The sequence below is a fragment of the Hyla sarda genome, unplaced genomic scaffold (assembly GCF_029499605.1).
Source record: "Hyla sarda isolate aHylSar1 unplaced genomic scaffold, aHylSar1.hap1 scaffold_888, whole genome shotgun sequence".
NCBI classification, from domain to species: Eukaryota; Metazoa; Chordata; class Amphibia; order Anura; family Hylidae; genus Hyla; species Hyla sarda.
In genome coordinates, this window is record NW_026610917.1 from 59093 (window position 1) to 85501 (window position 26409).

Genomic DNA, 26409 nt, shown 5'->3' on the forward strand with positions numbered 1-26409 from the left:
TTTTACAACATTATACATAGGTGCTGAATACATAAAAAGCGACTGTTCAGCGACAGACAAGTCGCATCGGCTGAAAGTAGGCCAGAATGTCAGTCCATGTTGGAGCAGGTTTAGATACAGTCTAAAGCATAGATCTCAAAGTCTGTGCACAGAATTTAGCAAGGGCCTCGCACCTTCTGATGCATCAGGTAGGTGCACAATAGCATAGCCTAACCCTCTGTACTTTGGTCTATATTGATGCGGGACATAGACAGCCAGCTGATGACCAATCCATTAGTGCAATGGATGGCTGGAAGCATTTGTCTTTGCCTTTGCAATACCACAGAAGCAATGCATGGTCAATGTACAGCAATGACACACCTGTGTGAACAGCCAGGAGACCCCCCCCCCCCATGTTATGTTACATAGTTACATAGTTAGTACGGTCGAAAAAAGACATATGTCCATCAAGTTCAACCAGGGAATTAAGGGGTAGGGGTGTGGCGCGATATTGGGGAAGGGATGAGATTTTATATTTCTTCATAAGCATTAATCTTATTTTGTCAATTAGGAACATTCAGCACCCACCCGCTATCAAGGCAGCTGCCTATCATGTCATGCCCTACCTGCACAGGTGTGCTGGCTACTCAAATGATCCAATTAAGGAGGCCATTTAGTCAGCAGCAGCAGAAGTCCTGTGCCTGGACGCTCCAACAGCGGCCAGACACAAGCAGAAGCAGAAGCAGCAGCAGCACCACCTTTTGTTTTTTGGCTGCAGCAGCAGCAGCAGCAAGGCCCACAGGGCTGGCTAGCTGGCTAGCCAGCAAGCAGGTAGCAATGAAAGTAGGAATCTTTCTTTTTAACCCTGTAAGGGGGTGGTGCACTGTACCCGAAGATACTGCCATATCGGGTCAATGCATAGGGCGACGGAAGCAAGCTTCGAAATCGGCCCCCGTTCTCAAAAATCCATTTAATATATGGTCCCCAGATAGGGGACGTATCAGATATTAAACTGATAAGAACAGATACTACACTTGATCTTAGCCAAAAGGCCGAGAAGCGATAACCGTGAAAGGGGCGGGCCCAACAAGGTCCCCTTCATGGGCACTATCACTGCTTGCTGTCAGGGAGGCTGCCAGACAATTTTCCATGCACACTCTGGGCTGGGGGGCAGTCAACCACCAGTACACACAGCAGAACCTAAACCCATACCATTATTGCTAAGCAGCAAGACAGGGGCCCATTGCACTCCCACGGGGCCTTTTTAAATGCAATCCATAACCCGGATTTGCCAGGAACCCTTCTTACTCCTCCTACTTGCATGTGACACTGGGCTTAGGATCTGCATAGGAAACACACACACAAGCACACACCTACCTTTGTTGCCTGCAGATGCCTCCTTGGCTGTCCCCAAACGGTATCAAACCAACACCCACGGGAAGCTGTAAGCATAGAGGACATGCCTGCACCCCATTGGACTTACCTGTGTGGGTTAAACCCGGGTTATTTGACAACCTATGGCGGTGATGGTTCTGCTCAGGCAGAGCAGTGCTGATGCTCCTCATAAAGCTGTCGCTGCTGTGAAGGTTCTAGGTGACATCACAAATCCCTATGGTTACATACACAACAAAGCTGGGTTGTTGTTGTTTACACTCTGCAAGGCCTGTGGAAGTGAGTGACATCATAGCACTGTAGTTCTGAGGGTTCTAGATGGATGCAACAATCTCCTGTTGCTTCTATGAAGGCCATAATAGACGACATCACCAAACAGCTCCATAGTCACATACACAGCAAAGGAGAGATGTTGTTTACACCTAGTGATGTCAGTGGTATTGAGTGACATCACAGCACAGTGCTAAGGCTCCTGGGCCTGGACACAGCAGCGGCTGCAATATCTCAACGGAGAATACGTTTATATATATGTGTGTGTGTGCGCGTATATATATATATATATATATATATATATATATATATATATATTTCTCCGCCGAAATCACTTGTAAACCCATTTCCACCTTTTTTTCCCTTCTCTTCCTCTTACTTTTTTTTCACGTTTTTTTACGTTTTTCTCCTTTTCGCCTCTTTTCTGGGCGTATTATTCTTCTTTTTCTTCTTTTTTTTCGTCTAATGCATACCCCATCAGTGCAGCAATGCTTATTCAATACCGCCAGCAGATGGAGACACTGGGGGATAATTTTCTAAGGATTTATACTGATTTTTCCTGTCTGAATTTGTCGCACAGAAAGTTGCAGGCCAAATATGTGTGACATTTCTGCGACTTTAGCTTCTAGAGCATTTTTACAACATTATACATAGGTGCTGAATACATAAAAAGCGACTGTTCAGCGACAGACAAGTCGCATCGGCTGAAAGTAGGCCAGAATGTCAGTCCATGTTGGAGCAGGTTTAGATACAGTCTAAAGCATAGATCTCAAAGTCTGTGCACAGAATTTAGCAAGGGCCTCGCACCTTCTGATGCATCAGGTAGGTGCACAATAGCATAGCCTAACCCTCTGTACTTTGGTCTATATTGATGCGGGACATAGACAGCCAGCTGATGACCAATCCATTAGTGCAATGGATGGCTGGAAGCATTTGTCTTTGCCTTTGCAATACCACAGAAGCAATGCATGGTCAATGTACAGCAATGACACACCTGTGTGAACAGCCAGGAGACCCCCCCCCCCATGTTATGTTACATAGTTACATAGTTAGTACGGTCGAAAAAAGACATATGTCCATCAAGTTCAACCAGGGAATTAAGGGGTAGGGGTGTGGCGCGATATTGGGGAAGGGATGAGATTTTATATTTCTTCATAAGCATTAATCTTATTTTGTCAATTAGGAACATTCAGCACCCACCCGCTATCAAGGCAGCTGCCTATCATGTCATGCCCTACCTGCACAGGTGTGCTGGCTACTCAAATGATCCAATTAAGGAGGCCATTTAGTCAGCAGCAGCAGAAGTCCTGTGCCTGGACGCTCCAACAGCGGCCAGACACAAGCAGAAGCAGAAGCAGCAGCAGCACCACCTTTTGTTTTTTGGCTGCAGCAGCAGCAGCAGCAAGGCCCACAGGGCTGGCTAGCTGGCTAGCCAGCAAGCAGGTAGCAATGAAAGTAGGAATCTTTCTTTTTAACCCTGTAAGGGGGTGGTGCACTGTACCCGAAGATACTGCCATATCGGGTCAATGCATAGGGCGACGGAAGCAAGCTTCGAAATCGGCCCCCGTTCTCAAAAATCCATTTAATATATGGTCCCCAGATAGGGGACGTATCAGATATTAAACTGATAAGAACAGATACTACACTTGATCTTAGCCAAAAGGCCGAGAAGCGATAACCGTGAAAGGGGCGGGCCCAACAAGGTCCCCTTCATGGGCACTATCACTGCTTGCTGTCAGGGAGGCTGCCAGACAATTTTCCATGCACACTCTGGGCTGGGGGGCAGTCAACCACCAGTACACACAGCAGAACCTAAACCCATACCATTATTGCTAAGCAGCAAGACAGGGGCCCATTGCACTCCCACGGGGCCTTTTTAAATGCAATCCATAACCCGGATTTGCCAGGAACCCTTCTTACTCCTCCTACTTGCATGTGACACTGGGCTTAGGATCTGCATAGGAAACACACACACAAGCACACACCTACCTTTGTTGCCTGCAGATGCCTCCTTGGCTGTCCCCAAACGGTATCAAACCAACACCCACGGGAAGCTGTAAGCATAGAGGACATGCCTGCACCCCATTGGACTTACCTGTGTGGGTTAAACCCGGGTTATTTGACAACCTATGGCGGTGATGGTTCTGCTCAGGCAGAGCAGTGCTGATGCTCCTCATAAAGCTGTCGCTGCTGTGAAGGTTCTAGGTGACATCACAAATCCCTATGGTTACATACACAACAAAGCTGGGTTGTTGTTGTTTACACTCTGCAAGGCCTGTGGAAGTGAGTGACATCATAGCACTGTAGTTCTGAGGGTTCTAGATGGATGCAACAATCTCCTGTTGCTTCTATGAAGGCCATAATAGACGACATCACCAAACAGCTCCATAGTCACATACACAGCAAAGGAGAGATGTTGTTTACACCTAGTGATGTCAGTGGTATTGAGTGACATCACAGCACAGTGCTAAGGCTCCTGGGCCTGGACACAGCAGCGGCTGCAATATCTCAACGGAGAATACGTTTATATATATATGTGTGTGTGTGCGCGTATATATATATATATATATATATATATATATATATATATATATATTTCTCCGCCGAAATCACTTTTAAACCCATTTCCACCTTTTTTTCCCTTCTCTTCCTCTTACTTTTTTTTCACGTTTTTTTACGTTTTTCTCCTTTTCGCCTCTTTTCTGGGCGTATTATTCTTCTTTTTCTTCTTTTTTTTCGTCTAATGCATACCCCATCAGTGCAGCAATGCTTATTCAATACCGCCAGCAGATGGAGACACTGGGGGATAATTTTCTAAGGATTTATACTGATTTTTCCTGTCTGAATTTGTCGCACAGAAAGTTGCAGGCCAAATATGTGTGACATTTCTGCGACTTTAGCTTCTAGAGCATTTTTACAACATTATACATAGGTGCTGAATACATAAAAAGCGACTGTTCAGCGACAGACAAGTCGCATCGGCTGAAAGTAGGCCAGAATGTCAGTCCATGTTGGAGCAGGTTTAGATACAGTCTAAAGCATAGATCTCAAAGTCTGTGCACAGAATTTAGCAAGGGCCTCGCACCTTCTGATGCATCAGGTAGGTGCACAATAGCATAGCCTAACCCTCTGTACTTTGGTCTATATTGATGCGGGACATAGACAGCCAGCTGATGACCAATCCATTAGTGCAATGGATGGCTGGAAGCATTTGTCTTTGCCTTTGCAATACCACAGAAGCAATGCATGGTCAATGTACAGCAATGACACACCTGTGTGAACAGCCAGGAGACCCCCCCCCCCCATGTTATGTTACATAGTTACATAGTTAGTACGGTCGAAAAAAGACATATGTCCATCAAGTTCAACCAGGGAATTAAGGGGTAGGGGTGTGGCGCGATATTGGGGAAGGGATGAGATTTTATATTTCTTCATAAGCATTAATCTTATTTTGTCAATTAGGAACATTCAGCACCCACCCGCTATCAAGGCAGCTGCCTATCATGTCATGCCCTACCTGCACAGGTGTGCTGGCTACTCAAATGATCCAATTAAGGAGGCCATTTAGTCAGCAGCAGCAGAAGTCCTGTGCCTGGACGCTCCAACAGCGGCCAGACACAAGCAGAAGCAGAAGCAGCAGCAGCACCACCTTTTGTTTTTTGGCTGCAGCAGCAGCAGCAGCAAGGCCCACAGGGCTGGCTAGCTGGCTAGCCAGCAAGCAGGTAGCAATGAAAGTAGGAATCTTTCTTTTTAACCCTGTAAGGGGGTGGTGCACTGTACCCGAAGATACTGCCATATCGGGTCAATGCATAGGGCGACGGAAGCAAGCTTCGAAATCGGCCCCCGTTCTCAAAAATCCATTTAATATATGGTCCCCAGATAGGGGACGTATCAGATATTAAACTGATAAGAACAGATACTACACTTGATCTTAGCCAAAAGGCCGAGAAGCGATAACCGTGAAAGGGGCGGGCCCAACAAGGTCCCCTTCATGGGCACTATCACTGCTTGCTGTCAGGGAGGCTGCCAGACAATTTTCCATGCACACTCTGGGCTGGGGGGCAGTCAACCACCAGTACACACAGCAGAACCTAAACCCATACCATTATTGCTAAGCAGCAAGACAGGGGCCCATTGCACTCCCACGGGGCCTTTTTAAATGCAATCCATAACCCGGATTTGCCAGGAACCCTTCTTACTCCTCCTACTTGCATGTGACACTGGGCTTAGGATCTGCATAGGAAACACACACACAAGCACACACCTACCTTTGTTGCCTGCAGATGCCTCCTTGGCTGTCCCCAAACGGTATCAAACCAACACCCACGGGAAGCTGTAAGCATAGAGGACATGCCTGCACCCCATTGGACTTACCTGTGTGGGTTAAACCCGGGTTATTTGACAACCTATGGCGGTGATGGTTCTGCTCAGGCAGAGCAGTGCTGATGCTCCTCATAAAGCTGTCGCTGCTGTGAAGGTTCTAGGTGACATCACAAATCCCTATGGTTACATACACAACAAAGCTGGGTTGTTGTTGTTTACACTCTGCAAGGCCTGTGGAAGTGAGTGACATCATAGCACTGTAGTTCTGAGGGTTCTAGATGGATGCAACAATCTCCTGTTGCTTCTATGAAGGCCATAATAGACGACATCACCAAACAGCTCCATAGTCACATACACAGCAAAGGAGAGATGTTGTTTACACCTAGTGATGTCAGTGGTATTGAGTGACATCACAGCACAGTGCTAAGGCTCCTGGGCCTGGACACAGCAGCGGCTGCAATATCTCAACGGAGAATACGTTTATATATATATGTGTGTGTGTGCGCGTATATATATATATATATATATATATATATATATATATATATATTTCTCCGCCGAAATCACTTTTAAACCCATTTCCACCTTTTTTTCCCTTCTCTTCCTCTTACTTTTTTTTCACGTTTTTTTACGTTTTTCTCCTTTTCGCCTCTTTTCTGGGCGTATTATTCTTCTTTTTCTTCTTTTTTTTCGTCTAATGCATACCCCATCAGTGCAGCAATGCTTATTCAATACCGCCAGCAGATGGAGACACTGGGGGATAATTTTCTAAGGATTTATACTGATTTTTCCTGTCTGAATTTGTCGCACAGAAAGTTGCAGGCCAAATATGTGTGACATTTCTGCGACTTTAGCTTCTAGAGCATTTTTACAACATTATACATAGGTGCTGAATACATAAAAAGCGACTGTTCAGCGACAGACAAGTCGCATCGGCTGAAAGTAGGCCAGAATGTCAGTCCATGTTGGAGCAGGTTTAGATACAGTCTAAAGCATAGATCTCAAAGTCTGTGCACAGAATTTAGCAAGGGCCTCGCACCTTCTGATGCATCAGGTAGGTGCACAATAGCATAGCCTAACCCTCTGTACTTTGGTCTATATTGATGCGGGACATAGACAGCCAGCTGATGACCAATCCATTAGTGCAATGGATGGCTGGAAGCATTTGTCTTTGCCTTTGCAATACCACAGAAGCAATGCATGGTCAATGTACAGCAATGACACACCTGTGTGAACAGCCAGGAGACACCCCCCCCCCCCATGTTATGTTACATAGTTACATAGTTAGTACGGTCGAAAAAAGACATATGTCCATCAAGTTCAACCAGGGAATTAAGGGGTAGGGGTGTGGCGCGATATTGGGGAAGGGATGAGATTTTATATTTCTTCATAAGCATTAATCTTATTTTGTCAATTAGGAACATTCAGCACCCACCCGCTATCAAGGCAGCTGCCTATCATGTCATGCCCTACCTGCACAGGTGTGCTGGCTACTCAAATGATCCAATTAAGGAGGCCATTTAGTCAGCAGCAGCAGAAGTCCTGTGCCTGGACGCTCCAACAGCGGCCAGACACAAGCAGAAGCAGAAGCAGCAGCAGCACCACCTTTTGTTTTTTGGCTGCAGCAGCAGCAGCAGCAAGGCCCACAGGGCTGGCTAGCTGGCTAGCCAGCAAGCAGGTAGCAATGAAAGTAGGAATCTTTCTTTTTAACCCTGTAAGGGGGTGGTGCACTGTACCCGAAGATACTGCCATATCGGGTCAATGCATAGGGCGACGGAAGCAAGCTTCGAAATCGGCCCCCGTTCTCAAAAATCCATTTAATATATGGTCCCCAGATAGGGGACGTATCAGATATTAAACTGATAAGAACAGATACTACACTTGATCTTAGCCAAAAGGCCGAGAAGCGATAACCGTGAAAGGGGCGGGCCCAACAAGGTCCCCTTCATGGGCACTATCACTGCTTGCTGTCAGGGAGGCTGCCAGACAATTTTCCATGCACACTCTGGGCTGGGGGGCAGTCAACCACCAGTACACACAGCAGAACCTAAACCCATACCATTATTGCTAAGCAGCAAGACAGGGGCCCATTGCACTCCCACGGGGCCTTTTTAAATGCAATCCATAACCCGGATTTGCCAGGAACCCTTCTTACTCCTCCTACTTGCATGTGACACTGGGCTTAGGATCTGCATAGGAAACACACACACAAGCACACACCTACCTTTGTTGCCTGCAGATGCCTCCTTGGCTGTCCCCAAACGGTATCAAACCAACACCCACGGGAAGCTGTAAGCATAGAGGACATGCCTGCACCCCATTGGACTTACCTGTGTGGGTTAAACCCGGGTTATTTGACAACCTATGGCGGTGATGGTTCTGCTCAGGCAGAGCAGTGCTGATGCTCCTCATAAAGCTGTCGCTGCTGTGAAGGTTCTAGGTGACATCACAAATCCCTATGGTTACATACACAACAAAGCTGGGTTGTTGTTGTTTACACTCTGCAAGGCCTGTGGAAGTGAGTGACATCATAGCACTGTAGTTCTGAGGGTTCTAGATGGATGCAACAATCTCCTGTTGCTTCTATGAAGGCCATAATAGACGACATCACCAAACAGCTCCATAGTCACATACACAGCAAAGGAGAGATGTTGTTTACACCTAGTGATGTCAGTGGTATTGAGTGACATCACAGCACAGTGCTAAGGCTCCTGGGCCTGGACACAGCAGCGGCTGCAATATCTCAACGGAGAATACGTTTATATATATGTGTGTGTGTGCGCGTATATATATATATATATATATATATATATATATATATATATATATATCTCCGCCGAAATCACTTTTAAACCCATTTCCACCTTTTTTTCCCTTCTCTTCCTCTTACTTTTTTTTCACGTTTTTTTACGTTTTTCTCCTTTTCGCCTCTTTTCTGGGCGTATTATTCTTCTTTTTCTTCTTTTTTTTCGTCTAATGCATACCCCATCAGTGCAGCAATGCTTATTCAATACCGCCAGCAGATGGAGACACTGGGGGATAATTTTCTAAGGATTTATACTGATTTTTCCTGTCTGAATTTGTCGCACAGAAAGTTGCAGGCCAAATATGTGTGACATTTCTGCGACTTTAGCTTCTAGAGCATTTTTACAACATTATACATAGGTGCTGAATACATAAAAAGCGACTGTTCAGCGACAGACAAGTCGCATCGGCTGAAAGTAGGCCAGAATGTCAGTCCATGTTGGAGCAGGTTTAGATACAGTCTAAAGCATAGATCTCAAAGTCTGTGCACAGAATTTAGCAAGGGCCTCGCACCTTCTGATGCATCAGGTAGGTGCACAATAGCATAGCCTAACCCTCTGTACTTTGGTCTATATTGATGCGGGACATAGACAGCCAGCTGATGACCAATCCATTAGTGCAATGGATGGCTGGAAGCATTTGTCTTTGCCTTTGCAATACCACAGAAGCAATGCATGGTCAATGTACAGCAATGACACACCTGTGTGAACAGCCAGGAGACCCCCCCCCGCCCATGTTATGTTACATAGTTACATAGTTAGTACGGTCGAAAAAAGACATATGTCCATCAAGTTCAACCAGGGAATTAAGGGGTAGGGGTGTGGCGCGATATTGGGGAAGGGATGAGATTTTATATTTCTTCATAAGCATTAATCTTATTTTGTCAATTAGGAACATTCAGCACCCACCCGCTATCAAGGCAGCTGCCTATCATGTCATGCCCTACCTGCACAGGTGTGCTGGCTACTCAAATGATCCAATTAAGGAGGCCATTTAGTCAGCAGCAGCAGAAGTCCTGTGCCTGGACGCTCCAACAGCGGCCAGACACAAGCAGAAGCAGAAGCAGCAGCAGCACCACCTTTTGTTTTTTGGCTGCAGCAGCAGCAGCAGCAAGGCCCACAGGGCTGGCTAGCTGGCTAGCCAGCAAGCAGGTAGCAATGAAAGTAGGAATCTTTCTTTTTAACCCTGTAAGGGGGTGGTGCACTGTACCCGAAGATACTGCCATATCGGGTCAATGCATAGGGCGACGGAAGCAAGCTTCGAAATCGGCCCCCGTTCTCAAAAATCCATTTAATATATGGTCCCCAGATAGGGGACGTATCAGATATTAAACTGATAAGAACAGATACTACACTTGATCTTAGCCAAAAGGCCGAGAAGCGATAACCGTGAAAGGGGCGGGCCCAACAAGGTCCCCTTCATGGGCACTATCACTGCTTGCTCAGGGAGGCTGCCAGACAATTTTCCATGCACACTCTGGGCTGGGGGGCAGTCAACCACCAGTACACACAGCAGAACCTAAACCCATACCATTATTGCTAAGCAGCAAGACAGGGGCCCATTGCACTCCCACGGGGCCTTTTTAAATGCAATCCATAACCCGGATTTGCCAGGAACCCTTCTTACTCCTCCTACTTGCATGTGACACTGGGCTTAGGATCTGCATAGGAAACACACACACAAGCACACACCTACCTTTGTTGCCTGCAGATGCCTCCTTGGCTGTCCCCAAACGGTATCAAACCAACACCCACGGGAAGCTGTAAGCATAGAGGACATGCCTGCACCCCATTGGACTTACCTGTGTGGGTTAAACCCGGGTTATTTGACAACCTATGGCGGTGATGGTTCTGCTCAGGCAGAGCAGTGCTGATGCTCCTCATAAAGCTGTCGCTGCTGTGAAGGTTCTAGGTGACATCACAAATCCCTATGGTTACATACACAACAAAGCTGGGTTGTTGTTGTTTACACTCTGCAAGGCCTGTGGAAGTGAGTGACATCATAGCACTGTAGTTCTGAGGGTTCTAGATGGATGCAACAATCTCCTGTTGCTTCTATGAAGGCCATAATAGACGACATCACCAAACAGCTCCATAGTCACATACACAGCAAAGGAGAGATGTTGTTTACACCTAGTGATGTCAGTGGTATTGAGTGACATCACAGCACAGTGCTAAGGCTCCTGGGCCTGGACACAGCAGCGGCTGCAATATCTCAACGGAGAATACGTTTATATATATGTGTGTGTGTGCGCGTATATATATATATATATATATATATATATATATATATATATATATATATATATATATTTCTCCGCCGAAATCACTTTTAAACCCATTTCCACCTTTTTTTCCCTTCTCTTCCTCTTACTTTTTTTTCACGTTTTTTTACGTTTTTCTCCTTTTCGCCTCTTTTCTGGGCGTATTATTCTTCTTTTTCTTCTTTTTTTTCGTCTAATGCATACCCCATCAGTGCAGCAATGCTTATTCAATACCGCCAGCAGATGGAGACACTGGGGGATAATTTTCTAAGGATTTATACTGATTTTTCCTGTCTGAATTTGTCGCACAGAAAGTTGCAGGCCAAATATGTGTGACATTTCTGCGACTTTAGCTTCTAGAGCATTTTTACAACATTATACATAGGTGCTGAATACATAAAAAGCGACTGTTCAGCGACAGACAAGTCGCATCGGCTGAAAGTAGGCCAGAATGTCAGTCCATGTTGGAGCAGGTTTAGATACAGTCTAAAGCATAGATCTCAAAGTCTGTGCACAGAATTTAGCAAGGGCCTCGCACCTTCTGATGCATCAGGTAGGTGCACAATAGCATAGCCTAACCCTCTGTACTTTGGTCTATATTGATGCGGGACATAGACAGCCAGCTGATGACCAATCCATTAGTGCAATGGATGGCTGGAAGCATTTGTCTTTGCCTTTGCAATACCACAGAAGCAATGCATGGTCAATGTACAGCAATGACACACCTGTGTGAACAGCCAGGAGACCCCCCCCCCCCATGTTATGTTACATAGTTACATAGTTAGTACGGTCGAAAAAAGACATATGTCCATCAAGTTCAACCAGGGAATTAAGGGGTAGGGGTGTGGCGCGATATTGGGGAAGGGATGAGATTTTATATTTCTTCATAAGCATTAATCTTATTTTGTCAATTAGGAACATTCAGCACCCACCCGCTATCAAGGCAGCTGCCTATCATGTCATGCCCTACCTGCACAGGTGTGCTGGCTACTCAAATGATCCAATTAAGGAGGCCATTTAGTCAGCAGCAGCAGCAGAAGTCCTGTGCCTGGACGCTCCAACAGCGGCCAGACACAAGCAGAAGCAGAAGCAGCAGCAGCACCACCTTTTGTTTTTTGGCTGCAGCAGCAGCAGCAGCAAGGCCCACAGGGCTGGCTAGCTGGCTAGCCAGCAAGCAGGTAGCAATGAAAGTAGGAATCTTTCTTTTTAACCCTGTAAGGGGGTGGTGCACTGTACCCGAAGATACTGCCATATCGGGTCAATGCATAGGGCGACGGAAGCAAGCTTCGAAATCGGCCCCCGTTCTCAAAAATCCATTTAATATATGGTCCCCAGATAGGGGACGTATCAGATATTAAACTGATAAGAACAGATACTACACTTGATCTTAGCCAAAAGGCCGAGAAGCGATAACCGTGAAAGGGGCGGGCCCAACAAGGTCCCCTTCATGGGCACTATCACTGCTTGCTGTCAGGGAGGCTGCCAGACAATTTTCCATGCACACTCTGGGCTGGGGGGCAGTCAACCACCAGTACACACAGCAGAACCTAAACCCATACCATTATTGCTAAGCAGCAAGACAGGGGCCCATTGCACTCCCACGGGGCCTTTTTAAATGCAATCCATAACCCGGATTTGCCAGGAACCCTTCTTACTCCTCCTACTTGCATGTGACACTGGGCTTAGGATCTGCATAGGAAACACACACACAAGCACACACCTACCTTTGTTGCCTGCAGATGCCTCCTTGGCTGTCCCCAAACGGTATCAAACCAACACCCACGGGAAGCTGTAAGCATAGAGGACATGCCTGCACCCCATTGGACTTACCTGTGTGGGTTAAACCCGGGTTATTTGACAACCTATGGCGGTGATGGTTCTGCTCAGGCAGAGCAGTGCTGATGCTCCTCATAAAGCTGTCGCTGCTGTGAAGGTTCTAGGTGACATCACAAATCCCTATGGTTACATACACAACAAAGCTGGGTTGTTGTTGTTTACACTCTGCAAGGCCTGTGGAAGTGAGTGACATCATAGCACTGTAGTTCTGAGGGTTCTAGATGGATGCAACAATCTCCTGTTGCTTCTATGAAGGCCATAATAGACGACATCACCAAACAGCTCCATAGTCACATACACAGCAAAGGAGAGATGTTGTTTACACCTAGTGATGTCAGTGGTATTGAGTGACATCACAGCACAGTGCTAAGGCTCCTGGGCCTGGACACAGCAGCGGCTGCAATATCTCAACGGAGAATACGTTTATATATATGTGTGTGTGTGCGCGTATATATATATATATATATATATATATATATATATATTTCTCCGCCGAAATCACTTTTAAACCCATTTCTACCTTTTTTTCCCTTCTCTTCCTCTTACTTTTTTTTCACGTTTTTTTACGTTTTTCTCCTTTTCGCCTCTTTTCTGGGCGTATTATTCTTCTTTTTCTTCTTTTTTTTCGTCTAATGCATACCCCATCAGTGCAGCAATGCTTATTCAATACCGCCAGCAGATGGAGACACTGGGGGATAATTTTCTAAGGATTTATACTGATTTTTCCTGTCTGAATTTGTCGCACAGAAAGTTGCAGGCCAAATATGTGTGACATTTCTGCGACTTTAGCTTCTAGAGCATTTTTACAACATTATACATAGGTGCTGAATACATAAAAAGCGACTGTTCAGCGACAGACAAGTCGCATCGGCTGAAAGTAGGCCAGAATGTCAGTCCATGTTGGAGCAGGTTTAGATACAGTCTAAAGCATAGATCTCAAAGTCTGTGCACAGAATTTAGCAAGGGCCTCGCACCTTCTGATGCATCAGGTAGGTGCACAATAGCATAGCCTAACCCTCTGTACTTTGGTCTATATTGATGCGGGACATAGACAGCCAGCTGATGACCAATCCATTAGTGCAATGGATGGCTGGAAGCATTTGTCTTTGCCTTTGCAATACCACAGAAGCAATGCATGGTCAATGTACAGCAATGACACACCTGTGTGAACAGCCAGGAGACCCCCCCCCCCCCCCATGTTATGTTACATAGTTACATAGTTAGTACGGTCGAAAAAAGACATATGTCCATCAAGTTCAACCAGGGAATTAAGGGGTAGGGGTGTGGCGCGATATTGGGGAAGGGATGAGATTTTATATTTCTTCATAAGCATTAATCTTATTTTGTCAATTAGGAACATTCAGCACCCACCCGCTATCAAGGCAGCTGCCTATCATGTCATGCCCTACCTGCACAGGTGTGCTGGCTACTCAAATGATCCAATTAAGGAGGCCATTTAGTCAGCAGCAGCAGAAGTCCTGTGCCTGGACGCTCCAACAGCGGCCAGACACAAGCAGAAGCAGAAGCAGCAGCAGCACCACCTTTTGTTTTTTGGCTGCAGCAGCAGCAGCAGCAAGGCCCACAGGGCTGGCTAGCTGGCTAGCCAGCAAGCAGGTAGCAATGAAAGTAGGAATCTTTCTTTTTAACCCTGTAAGGGGGTGGTGCACTGTACCCGAAGATACTGCCATATCGGGTCAATGCATAGGGCGACGGAAGCAAGCTTCGAAATCGGCCCCCGTTCTCAAAAATCCATTTAATATATGGTCCCCAGATAGGGGACGTATCAGATATTAAACTGATAAGAACAGATACTACACTTGATCTTAGCCAAAAGGCCGAGAAGCGATAACCGTGAAAGGGGCGGGCCCAACAAGGTCCCCTTCATGGGCACTATCACTGCTTGCTGTCAGGGAGGCTGCCAGACAATTTTCCATGCACACTCTGGGCTGGGGGGCAGTCAACCACCAGTACACACAGCAGAACCTAAACCCATACCATTATTGCTAAGCAGCAAGACAGGGGCCCATTGCACTCCCACGGGGCCTTTTTAAATGCAATCCATAACCCGGATTTGCCAGGAACCCTTCTTACTCCTCCTACTTGCATGTGACACTGGGCTTAGGATCTGCATAGGAAACACACACACAAGCACACACCTACCTTTGTTGCCTGCAGATGCCTCCTTGGCTGTCCCCAAACGGTATCAAACCAACACCCACGGGAAGCTGTAAGCATAGAGGACATGCCTGCACCCCATTGGACTTACCTGTGTGGGTTAAACCCGGGTTATTTGACAACCTATGGCGGTGATGGTTCTGCTCAGGCAGAGCAGTGCTGATGCTCCTCATAAAGCTGTCGCTGCTGTGAAGGTTCTAGGTGACATCACAAATCCCTATGGTTACATACACAACAAAGCTGGGTTGTTGTTGTTTACACTCTGCAAGGCCTGTGGAAGTGAGTGACATCATAGCACTGTAGTTCTGAGGGTTCTAGATGGATGCAACAATCTCCTGTTGCTTCTATGAAGGCCATAATAGACGACATCACCAAACAGCTCCATAGTCACATACACAGCAAAGGAGAGATGTTGTTTACACCTAGTGATGTCAGTGGTATTGAGTGACATCACAGCACAGTGCTAAGGCTCCTGGGCCTGGACACAGCAGCGGCTGCAATATCTCAACGGAGAATACGTTTATATATATGTGTGTGTGTGCGCGTATATATATATATATATATATATATATATATATATATATATTTCTCCGCCAAAATCACTTTTAAACCCATTTCCACCTTTTTTTCCCTTCTCTTCCTCTTACTTTTTTTTCACGTTTTTTTACGTTTTTCTCCTTTTCGCCTCTTTTCTGGGCGTATTATTCTTCTTTTTCTTCTTTTTTTTCGTCTAATGCATACCCCATCAGTGCAGCAATGCTTATTCAATACCGCCAGCAGATGGAGACACTGGGGGATAATTTTCTAAGGATTTATACAGATTTTTCCTGTCTGAATTTGTCGCACAGAAAGTTGCAGGCCAAATATGTGTGACATTTCTGCGACTTTAGCTTCTAGAGCATTTTTACAACATTATACATAGGTGCTGAATACATAAAAAGCGACTGTTCAGCGACAGACAAGTCGCATCGGCTGAAAGTAGGCCAGAATGTCAGTCCATGTTGGAGCAGGTTTAGATACAGTCTAAAGCATAGATCTCAAAGTCTGTGCACAGAATTTAGCAAGGGCCTCGCACCTTCTGATGCATCAGGTAGGTGCACAATAGCATAGCCTAACCCTCTGTACTTTGGTCTATATTGATGCGGGACATAGACAGCCAGCTGATGACCAATCCATTAGTGCAATGGATGGCTGGAAGCATTTGTCTTTGCCTTTGCAATACCACAGAAGCAATGCATGGTCAATGTACAGCAATGACACACCTGTGTGAACAGCCAGGAGACCCCCCCCCCCATGTTATGTTACATAGTTACATAGTTAGTACGGTCGAAAAAAGACATATGTCCATCAAGTTCAACCAGGGAATTAAGGGGTAGGGGTGTGGCGCGATATTGGGGAAGGGATGAGATTTTATATTTCTTCATAAGCATTAATCTTATTTTGTCAATTAGGAACATTCAGCACCCACCCGCTATCAAGGCAGCTGCCTATCATGTCATGCCCTACCTGCACAGGTGTGCTGGCTACTCAAATGATCCAATTAAGGAGGCCATTTAGTCAGCAGCAGCAGAAGTCCTGTGCCTGGACGCTCCAACAGCGGCCAGACACAAGCAGAAGCAGAAGCAGCAGCAGCACCACCTTTTGTTTTTTGGCTGCAGCAGCAGCAGCAGCAAGGCCCACAGGGCTGGCTAGCTGGCTAGCCAGCAAGCAGGTAGCAATGAAAGTAGGAATCTTTCTTTTTAACCCTGTAAGGGGGTGGTGCACTGTACCCGAAGATACTGCCATATCGGGTCAATGCATAGGGCGACGGAAGCAAGCTTCGAAATCGGCCCCCGTTCTCAAAAATCCATTTAATATATGGTCCCCAGATAGGGGACGTATCAGATATTAAACTGATAAGAACAGATACTACACTTGATCTTAGCCAAAAGGCCGAGAAGCGATAACCGTGAAAGGGGCGGGCCCAACAAGGTCCCCTTCATGGGCACTATCACTGCTTGCTGTCAGGGAGGCTGCCAGACAATTTTCCATGCACACTCTGGGCTGGGGGGCAGTCAACCACCAGTACACACAGCAGAACCTAAACCCATACCATTATTGCTAAGCAGCAAGACAGGGGCCCATTGCACTCCCACGGGGCCTTTTTAAATGCAATCCATAACCCGGATTTGCCAGGAACCCTTCTTACTCCTCCTACTTGCATGTGACACTGGGCTTAGGATCTGCATAGGAAACACACACACAAGCACACACCTACCTTTGTTGCCTGCAGATGCCTCCTTGGCTGTCCCCAAACGGTATCAAACCAACACCCACGGGAAGCTGTAAGCATAGAGGACATGCCTGCACCCCATTGGACTTACCTGTGTGGGTTAAACCCGGGTTATTTGACAACCTATGGCGGTGATGGTTCTGCTCAGGCAGAGCAGTGCTGATGCTCCTCATAAAGCTGTCGCTGCTGTGAAGGTTCTAGGTGACATCACAAATCCCTATGGTTACATACACAACAAAGCTGGGTTGTTGTTGTTTACACTCTGCAAGGCCTGTGGAAGTGAGTGACATCATAGCACTGTAGTTCTGAGGGTTCTAGATGGATGCAACAATCTCCTGTTGCTTCTATGAAGGCCATAATAGACGACATCACCAAACAGCTCCATAGTCACATACACAGCAAAGGAGAGATGTTGTTTACACCTAGTGATGTCAGTGGTATTGAGTGACATCACAGCACAGTGCTAAGGCTCCTGGGCCTGGACACAGCAGCGGCTGCAATATCTCAACGGAGAATACGTTTATATATATGTGTGTGTGTGCGCGTATATATATATATATATATATATATATATATATATATATATATATTTCTCCGCCGAAATCACTTTTAAACCCATTTCCACCTTTTTTTCCCTTCTCTTCCTCTTACTTTTTTTTCACGTTTTTTTACGTTTTTCTCCTTTTCGCCTCTTTTCTGGGCGTATTATTCTTCTTTTTCTTCTTTTTTTTCGTCTAATGCATACCCCATCAGTGCAGCAATGCTTATTCAATACCGCCAGCAGATGGAGACACTGGGGGATAATTTTCTAAGGATTTATACTGATTTTTCCTGTCTGAATTTGTCGCACAGAAAGTTGCAGGCCAAATATGTGTGACATTTCTGCGACTTTAGCTTCTAGAGCATTTTTACAACATTATACATAGGTGCTGAATACATAAAAAGCGACTGTTCAGCGACAGACAAGTCGCATCGGCTGAAAGTAGGCCAGAATGTCAGTCCATGTTGGAGCAGGTTTAGATACAGTCTAAAGCATAGATCTCAAAGTCTGTGCACAGAATTTAGCAAGGGCCTCGCACCTTCTGATGCATCAGGTAGGTGCACAATAGCATAGCCTAACCCTCTGTACTTTGGTCTATATTGATGCGGGACATAGACAGCCAGCTGATGACCAATCCATTAGTGCAATGGATGGCTGGAAGCATTTGTCTTTGCCTTTGCAATACCACAGAAGCAATGCATGGTCAATGTACAGCAATGACACACCTGTGTGAACAGCCAGGAGACCCCCCCCCCCCATGTTATGTTACATAGTTACATAGTTAGTACGGTCGAAAAAAGACATATGTCCATCAAGTTCAACCAGGGAATTAAGGGGTAGGGGTGTGGCGCGATATTGGGGAAGGGATGAGATTTTATATTTCTTCATAAGCATTAATCTTATTTTGTCAATTAGGAACATTCAGCACCCACCCGCTATCAAGGCAGCTGCCTATCATGTCATGCCCTACCTGCACAGGTGTGCTGGCTACTCAAATGATCCAATTAAGGAGGCCATTTAGTCAGCAGCAGCAGAAGTCCTGTGCCTGGACGCTCCAACAGCGGCCAGACACAAGCAGAAGCAGAAGCAGCAGCAGCACCACCTTTTGTTTTTTGGCTGCAGCAGCAGCAGCAGCAAGGCCCACAGGGCTGGCTAGCTGGCTAGCCAGCAAGCAGGTAGCAATGAAAGTAGGAATCTTTCTTTTTAACCCTGTAAGGGGGTGGTGCACTGTACCCGAAGATACTGCCATATCGGGTCAATGCATAGGGCGACGGAAGCAAGCTTCGAAATCGGCCCCCGTTCTCAAAAATCCATTTAATATATGGTCCCCAGATAGGGGACGTATCAGATATTAAACTGATAAGAACAGATACTACACTTGATCTTAGCCAAAAGGCCGAGAAGCGATAACCGTGAAAGGGGCGGGCCCAACAAGGTCCCCTTCATGGGCACTATCACTGCTTGCTGTCAGGGAGGCTGCCAGACAATTTTCCATGCACACTCTGGGCTGGGGGGCAGTCAACCACCAGTACACACAGCAGAACCTAAACCCATACCATTATTGCTAAGCAGCAAGACAGGGGCCCATTGCACTCCCACGGGGCCTTTTTAAATGCAATCCATAACCCGGATTTGCCAGGAACCCTTCTTACTCCTCCTACTTGCATGTGACACTGGGCTTAGGATCTGCATAGGAAACACACACACAAGCACACACCTACCTTTGTTGCCTGCAGATGCCTCCTTGGCTGTCCCCAAACGGTATCAAACCAACACCCACGGGAAGCTGTAAGCATAGAGGACATGCCTGCACCCCATTGGACTTACCTGTGTGGGTTAAACCCGGGTTATTTGACAACCTATGGCGGTGATGGTTCTGCTCAGGCAGAGCAGTGCTGATGCTCCTCATAAAGCTGTCGCTGCTGTGAAGGTTCTAGGTGACATCACAAATCCCTATGGTTACATACACAACAAAGCTGGGTTGTTGTTGTTTACACTCTGCAAGGCCTGTGGAAGTGAGTGACATCATAGCACTGTAGTTCTGAGGGTTCTAGATGGATGCAACAATCTCCTGTTGCTTCTATGAAGGCCATAATAGACGACATCACCAAACAGCTCCATAGTCACATACACAGCAAAGGAGAGATGTTGTTTACACCTAGTGATGTCAGTGGTATTGAGTGACATCACAGCACAGTGCTAAGGCTCCTGGGCCTGGACACAGCAGCGGCTGCAATATCTCAACGGAGAATACGTTTATATATATGTGTGTGTGTGCGCGTATATATATATATATATATATATATATATATATATATATATATATATATATATATATATATTTCTCCGCCGAAATCACTTTTAAACCCATTTCCACCTTTTTTTCCCTTCTCTTCCTCTTACTTTTTTTTCACGTTTTTTTACGTTTTTCTCCTTTTCGCCTCTTTTCTGGGCGTATTATTCTTCTTTTTCTTCTTTTTTTTCGTCTAATGCATACCCCATCAGTGCAGCAATGCTTATTCAATACCGCCAGCAGATGGAGACACTGGGGGATAATTTTCTAAGGATTTATACTGATTTTTCCTGTCTGAATTTGTCGCACAGAAAGTTGCAGGCCAAATATGTGTGACATTTCTGCGACTTTAGCTTCTAGAGCATTTTTACAACATTATACATAGGTGCTGAATACATAAAAAGCGACTGTTCAGCGACAGACAAGTCGCATCGGCTGAAAGTAGGCCAGAATGTCAGTCCATGTTGGAGCAGGTTTAGATACAGTCTAATGCATAGATCTCAAAGTCTGTGCACAGAATTTAGCAAGGGCCTCGCACCTTCTGATGCATCAGGTAGGTGCACAATAGCATAGCCTAACCCTCTGTACTTTGGTCTATATTGATGCGGGACATAGACAGCCAGCTGATGACCAATCCATTAGTGCAATGGATGGCTGGAAGCATTTGTCTTTGCCTTTGCAATACCACAGAAGCAATGCATGGTCAATGTACAGCAATGACACACCTGTGTGAACAGCCAGGAGACCCCCCCCCCCCCATGTTATGTTACATAGTTACATAGTTAGTACGGTCGAAAAAAGACATATGTCCATCAAGTTCAACCAGGGAATTAAGGGGTAGGGGTGTGGCGCGATATTGGGGAAGGGATGAGATTTTATATTTCTTCATAAGCATTAATCTTATTTTGTCAATTAGGAACATTCAGCACCCACCCGCTATCAAGGCAGCTGCCTATCATGTCATGCCCTACCTGCACAGGTGTGCTGGCTACTCAAATGATCCAATTAAGGAGGCCATTTAGTCAGCAGCAGCAGAAGTCCTGTGCCTGGACGCTCCAACAGCGGCCAGACACAAGCAGAAGCAGAAGCAGCAGCAGCACCACCTTTTGTTTTTTGGCTGCAGCAGCAGCAGCAGCAAGGCCCACAGGGCTGGCTAGCTGGCTAGCCAGCAAGCAGGTAGCAATGAAAGTAGGAATCTTTCTTTTTAACCCTGTAAGGGGGTGGTGCACTGTACCCGAAGATACTGCCATATCGGGTCAATGCATAGGGCGACGGAAGCAAGCTTCGAAATCGGCCCCCGTTCTCAAAAATCCATTTAATATATGGTCCCCAGATAGGGGACGTATCAGATATTAAACTGATAAGAACAGATACTACACTTGATCTTAGCCAAAAGGCCGAGAAGCGATAACCGTGAAAGGGGCGGGCCCAACAAGGTCCCCTTCATGGGCACTATCACTGCTTGCTGTCAGGGAGGCTGCCAGACAATTTTCCATGCACACTCTGGGCTGGGGGGCAGTCAACCACCAGTACACACAGCAGAACCTAAACCCATACCATTATTGCTAAGCAGCAAGACAGGGGCCCATTGCACTCCCACGGGGCCTTTTTAAATGCAATCCATAACCCGGATTTGCCAGGAACCCTTCTTACTCCTCCTACTTGCATGTGACACTGGGCTTAGGATCTGCATAGGAAACACACACACAAGCACACACCTACCTTTGTTGCCTGCAGATGCCTCCTTGGCTGTCCCCAAACGGTATCAAACCAACACCCACGGGAAGCTGTAAGCATAGAGGACATGCCTGCACCCCATTGGACTTACCTGTGTGGGTTAAACCCGGGTTATTTGACAACCTATGGCGGTGATGGTTCTGCTCAGGCAGAGCAGTGCTGATGCTCCTCATAAAGCTGTCGCTGCTGTGAAGGTTCTAGGTGACATCACAAATCCCTATGGTTACATACACAACAAAGCTGGGTTGTTGTTGTTTACACTCTGCAAGGCCTGTGGAAGTGAGTGACATCATAGCACTGTAGTTCTGAGGGTTCTAGATGGATGCAACAATCTCCTGTTGCTTCTATGAAGGCCATAATAGACGACATCACCAAACAGCTCCATAGTCACATACACAGCAAAGGAGAGATGTTGCTTACACCTAGTGATGTCAGTGGTATTGAGTGACATCACAGCACAGTGCTAAGGCTCCTGGGCCTGGACACAGCAGCGGCTGCAATATCTCAACGGAGAATACGTTTATATATATGTGTGTGTGTGCGCGTATATATATATATATATATATATATATATATATATATTCTCCGCCGAAATCACTTTTAAACCCATTTCCACCTTTTTTTCCCTTCTCTTCCTCTTACTTTTTTTTCACGTTTTTTTACGTTTTTCTCCTTTTCGCCTCTTTTCTGGGCGTATTATTCTTCTTTTTCTTCTTTTTTTTCGTCTAATGCATACCCCATCAGTGCAGCAATGCTTATTCAATACCGCCAGCAGATGGAGACACTGGGGGATAATTTTCTAAGGATTTATACTGATTTTTCCTGTCTGAATTTGTCGCACAGAAAGTTGCAGGCCAAATATGTGTGACATTTCTGCGACTTTAGCTTCTAGAGCATTTTTACAACATTATACATAGGTGCTGAATACATAAAAAGCGACTGTTCAGCGACAGACAAGTCGCATCGGCTGAAAGTAGGCCAGAATGTCAGTCCATGTTGGAGCAGGTTTAGATACAGTCTAAAGCATAGATCTCAAAGTCTGTGCACAGAATTTAGCAAGGGCCTCGCACCTTCTGATGCATCAGGTAGGTGCACAATAGCATAGCCTAACCCTCTGTACTTTGGTCTATATTGATGCGGGACATAGACAGCCAGCTGATGACCAATCCATTAGTGCAATGGATGGCTGGAAGCATTTGTCTTTGCCTTTGCAATACCACAGAAGCAATGCATGGTCAATGTACAGCAATGACACACCTGTGTGAACAGCCAGGAGACCCCCCCCCCCCATGTTATGTTACATAGTTACATAGTTAGTACGGTCGAAAAAAGACATATGTCCATCAAGTTCAACCAGGGAATTAAGGGGTAGGGGTGTGGCGCGATATTGGGGAAGGGATGAGATTTTATATTTCTTCATAAGCATTAATCTTATTTTGTCAATTAGGAACATTCAGCACCCACCCGCTATCAAGGCAGCTGCCTATCATGTCATGCCCTACCTGCACAGGTGTGCTGGCTACTCAAATGATCCAATTAAGGAGGCCATTTAGTCAGCAGCAGCAGAAGTCCTGTGCCTGGACGCTCCAACAGCGGCCAGACACAAGCAGAAGCAGAAGCAGCAGCAGCACCACCTTTTGTTTTTTGGCTGCAGCAGCAGCAGCAGCAAGGCCCACAGGGCTGGCTAGCTGGCTAGCCAGCAAGCAGGTAGCAATGAAAGTAGGAATCTTTCTTTTTAACCCTGTAAGGGGGTGGTGCACTGTACCCGAAGATACTGCCATATCGGGTCAATGCATAGGGCGACGGAAGCAAGCTTCGAAATCGGCCCCCGTTCTCAAAAATCCATTTAATATATGGTCCCCAGATAGGGGACGTATCAGATATTAAACTGATAAGAACAGATACTACACTTGATCTTAGCCAAAAGGCCGAGAAGCGATAACCGTGAAAGGGGCGGGCCCAACAAGGTCCCCTTCATGGGCACTATCACTGCTTGCTGTCAGGGAGGCTGCCAGACAATTTTCCATGCACACTCTGGGCTGGGGGGCAGTCAACCACCAGTACACACAGCAGAACCTAAACCCATACCATTATTGCTAAGCAGCAAGACAGGGGCCCATTGCACTCCCACGGGGCCTTTTTAAATGCAATCCATAACCCGGATTTGCCAGGAACCCTTCTTACTCCTCCTACTTGCATGTGACACTGGGCTTAGGATCTGCATAGGAAACACACACACAAGCACACACCTACCTTTGTTGCCTGCAGATGCCTCCTTGGCTGTCCCCAAACGGTATCAAACCAACACCCACGGGAAGCTGTAAGCATAGAGGACATGCCTGCACCCCATTGGACTTACCTGTGTGGGTTAAACCCGGGTTATTTGACAACCTATGGCGGTGATGGTTCTGCTCAGGCAGAGCAGTGCTGATGCTCCTCATAAAGCTGTCGCTGCTGTGAAGGTTCTAGGTGACATCACAAATCCCTATGGTTACATACACAACAAAGCTGGGTTGTTGTTGTTTACACTCTGCAAGGCCTGTGGAAGTGAGTGACATCATAGCACTGTAGTTCTGAGGGTTCAAGATGGATGCAACAATCTCCTGTTGCTTCTATGAAGGCCGTAATAGACGACATCACCAAACAGCTCCATAGTCACATACACAGCAAAGGAGAGATGTTGTTTACACCTAGTGATGTCAGTGGTATTGAGTGACATCACAGCACAGTGCTAAGGCTCCTGGGCCTGGACACAGCAGCGGCTGCAATATCTCAACGGAGAATACGTTTATATATATGTGTGTGTGTGCGCGTATATATATATATATATATATATATATATATATATATATATATATATATATATATATATCTCCGCCGAAATCACTTTTAAACCCATTTCCACCTTTTTTTCCCTTCTCTTCCTCTTACTTTTTTTTCACGTTTTTTTACGTTTTTCTCCTTTTCGCCTCTTTTCTGGGCGTATTATTCTTCTTTTTCTTCTTTTTTTTCGTCTAATGCATACCCCATCAGTGCAGCAATGCTTATTCAATACCGCCAGCAGATGGAGACACTGGGGGATAATTTTCTAAGGATTTATACTGATTTTTCCTGTCTGAATTTGTCGCACAGAAAGTTGCAGGCCAAATATGTGTGACATTTCTGCGACTTTAGCTTCTAGAGCATTTTTACAACATTATACATAGGTGCTGAATACATAAAAAGCGACTGTTCAGCGACAGACAAGTCGCATCGGCTGAAAGTAGGCCAGAATGTCAGTCCATGTTGGAGCAGGTTTAGATACAGTCTAAAGCATAGATCTCAAAGTCTGTGCACAGAATTTAGCAAGGGCCTCGCACCTTCTGATGCATCAGGTAGGTGCACAATAGCATAGCCTAACCCTCTGTACTTTGGTCTATATTGATGCGGGACATAGACAGCCAGCTGATGACCAATCCATTAGTGCAATGGATGGCTGGAAGCATTTGTCTTTGCCTTTGCAATACCACAGAAGCAATGCATGGTCAATGTACAGCAATGACACACCTGTGTGAACAGCCAGGAGACCCCCCCCCCCCATGTTATGTTACATAGTTACATAGTTAGTACGGTCGAAAAAAGACATATGTCCATCAAGTTCAACCAGGGAATTAAGGGGTAGGGGTGTGGCGCGATATTGGGGAAGGGATGAGATTTTATATTTCTTCATAAGCATTAATCTTATTTTGTCAATTAGGAACATTCAGCACCCACCCGCTATCAAGGCAGCTGCCTATCATGTCATGCCCTACCTGCACAGGTGTGCTGGCTACTCAAATGATCCAATTAAGGAGGCCATTTAGTCAGCAGCAGCAGAAGTCCTGTGCCTGGATGCTCCAACAGCGGCCAGACACAAGCAGAAGCAGAAGCAGCAGCAGCACCACCTTTTGTTTTTTGGCTGCAGCAGCAGCAGCAGCAAGGCCCACAGGGCTGGCTAGCTGGCTAGCCAGCAAGCAGGTAGCAATGAAAGTAGGAATCTTTCTTTTTAACCCTGTAAGGGGGTGGTGCACTGTACCCGAAGATACTGCCATATCGGGTCAATGCATAGGGCGACGGAAGCAAGCTTCGAAATCGGCCCCCGTTCTCAAAAATCCATTTAATATATGGTCCCCAGATAGGGGACGTATCAGATATTAAACTGATAAGAACAGATACTACACTTGATCTTAGCCAAAAGGCCGAGAAGCGATAACCGTGAAAGGGGCGGGCCCAACAAGGTCCCCTTCATGGGCACTATCACTGCTTGCTGTCAGGGAGGCTGCCAGACAATTTTCCATGCACACTCTGGGCTGGGGGGCAGTCAACCACCAGTACACACAGCAGAACCTAAACCCATACCATTATTGCTAAGCAGCAAGACAGGGGCCCATTGCACTCCCACGGGGCCTTTTTAAATGCAATCCATAACCCGGATTTGCCAGGAACCCTTCTTACTCCTCCTACTTGCATGTGACACTGGGCTTAGGATCTGCATAGGAAACACA

At 46.2% G+C, this 26409-nt stretch overlaps 12 non-coding genes across 12 annotated transcripts; all 12 read right to left on the minus strand.

The window, feature by feature from the left end:
• Nucleotides 1–852: 852 nt before the first annotated feature.
• LOC130348859 (U2 spliceosomal RNA) lies at nt 853–1043 on the minus strand. Its single transcript, XR_008886335.1, has one exon. It is a non-coding gene; the product is annotated as a U2 spliceosomal RNA (small nuclear RNA).
• Nucleotides 1044–3126: 2083 nt separating this feature from the next.
• Nucleotides 3127–3317, minus strand: LOC130348860 (U2 spliceosomal RNA). The gene has a single exon (XR_008886336.1). It is a non-coding gene; the product is annotated as a U2 spliceosomal RNA (small nuclear RNA).
• Nucleotides 3318–5405: 2088 nt separating this feature from the next.
• On the minus strand, nt 5406–5596 carry LOC130348861 (U2 spliceosomal RNA). The gene has a single exon (XR_008886337.1). It is a non-coding gene; the product is annotated as a U2 spliceosomal RNA (small nuclear RNA).
• Nucleotides 5597–7684: 2088 nt separating this feature from the next.
• Nucleotides 7685–7875, minus strand: LOC130348862 (U2 spliceosomal RNA). Its single transcript, XR_008886338.1, has one exon. It is a non-coding gene; the product is annotated as a U2 spliceosomal RNA (small nuclear RNA).
• A 2087-nt stretch (nt 7876–9962) lies between these two features.
• LOC130348863 (U2 spliceosomal RNA) lies at nt 9963–10153 on the minus strand. Its single transcript, XR_008886339.1, has one exon. It is a non-coding gene; the product is annotated as a U2 spliceosomal RNA (small nuclear RNA).
• Nucleotides 10154–12252: 2099 nt separating this feature from the next.
• Nucleotides 12253–12443, minus strand: LOC130348865 (U2 spliceosomal RNA). The gene has a single exon (XR_008886341.1). It is a non-coding gene; the product is annotated as a U2 spliceosomal RNA (small nuclear RNA).
• A 2081-nt stretch (nt 12444–14524) lies between these two features.
• Nucleotides 14525–14715, minus strand: LOC130348866 (U2 spliceosomal RNA). Its single transcript, XR_008886342.1, has one exon. It is a non-coding gene; the product is annotated as a U2 spliceosomal RNA (small nuclear RNA).
• Nucleotides 14716–16796: 2081 nt separating this feature from the next.
• On the minus strand, nt 16797–16987 carry LOC130348867 (U2 spliceosomal RNA). Its single transcript, XR_008886343.1, has one exon. It is a non-coding gene; the product is annotated as a U2 spliceosomal RNA (small nuclear RNA).
• Nucleotides 16988–19073: 2086 nt separating this feature from the next.
• Nucleotides 19074–19264, minus strand: LOC130348869 (U2 spliceosomal RNA). Its single transcript, XR_008886344.1, has one exon. It is a non-coding gene; the product is annotated as a U2 spliceosomal RNA (small nuclear RNA).
• Nucleotides 19265–21367: 2103 nt separating this feature from the next.
• LOC130348870 (U2 spliceosomal RNA) lies at nt 21368–21558 on the minus strand. The gene has a single exon (XR_008886345.1). It is a non-coding gene; the product is annotated as a U2 spliceosomal RNA (small nuclear RNA).
• Nucleotides 21559–23635: 2077 nt separating this feature from the next.
• Nucleotides 23636–23826, minus strand: LOC130348871 (U2 spliceosomal RNA). The gene has a single exon (XR_008886346.1). It is a non-coding gene; the product is annotated as a U2 spliceosomal RNA (small nuclear RNA).
• Nucleotides 23827–25924: 2098 nt separating this feature from the next.
• Nucleotides 25925–26115, minus strand: LOC130348872 (U2 spliceosomal RNA). Its single transcript, XR_008886347.1, has one exon. It is a non-coding gene; the product is annotated as a U2 spliceosomal RNA (small nuclear RNA).
• Between the last annotated feature and the right edge of the window lie 294 nt (nt 26116–26409).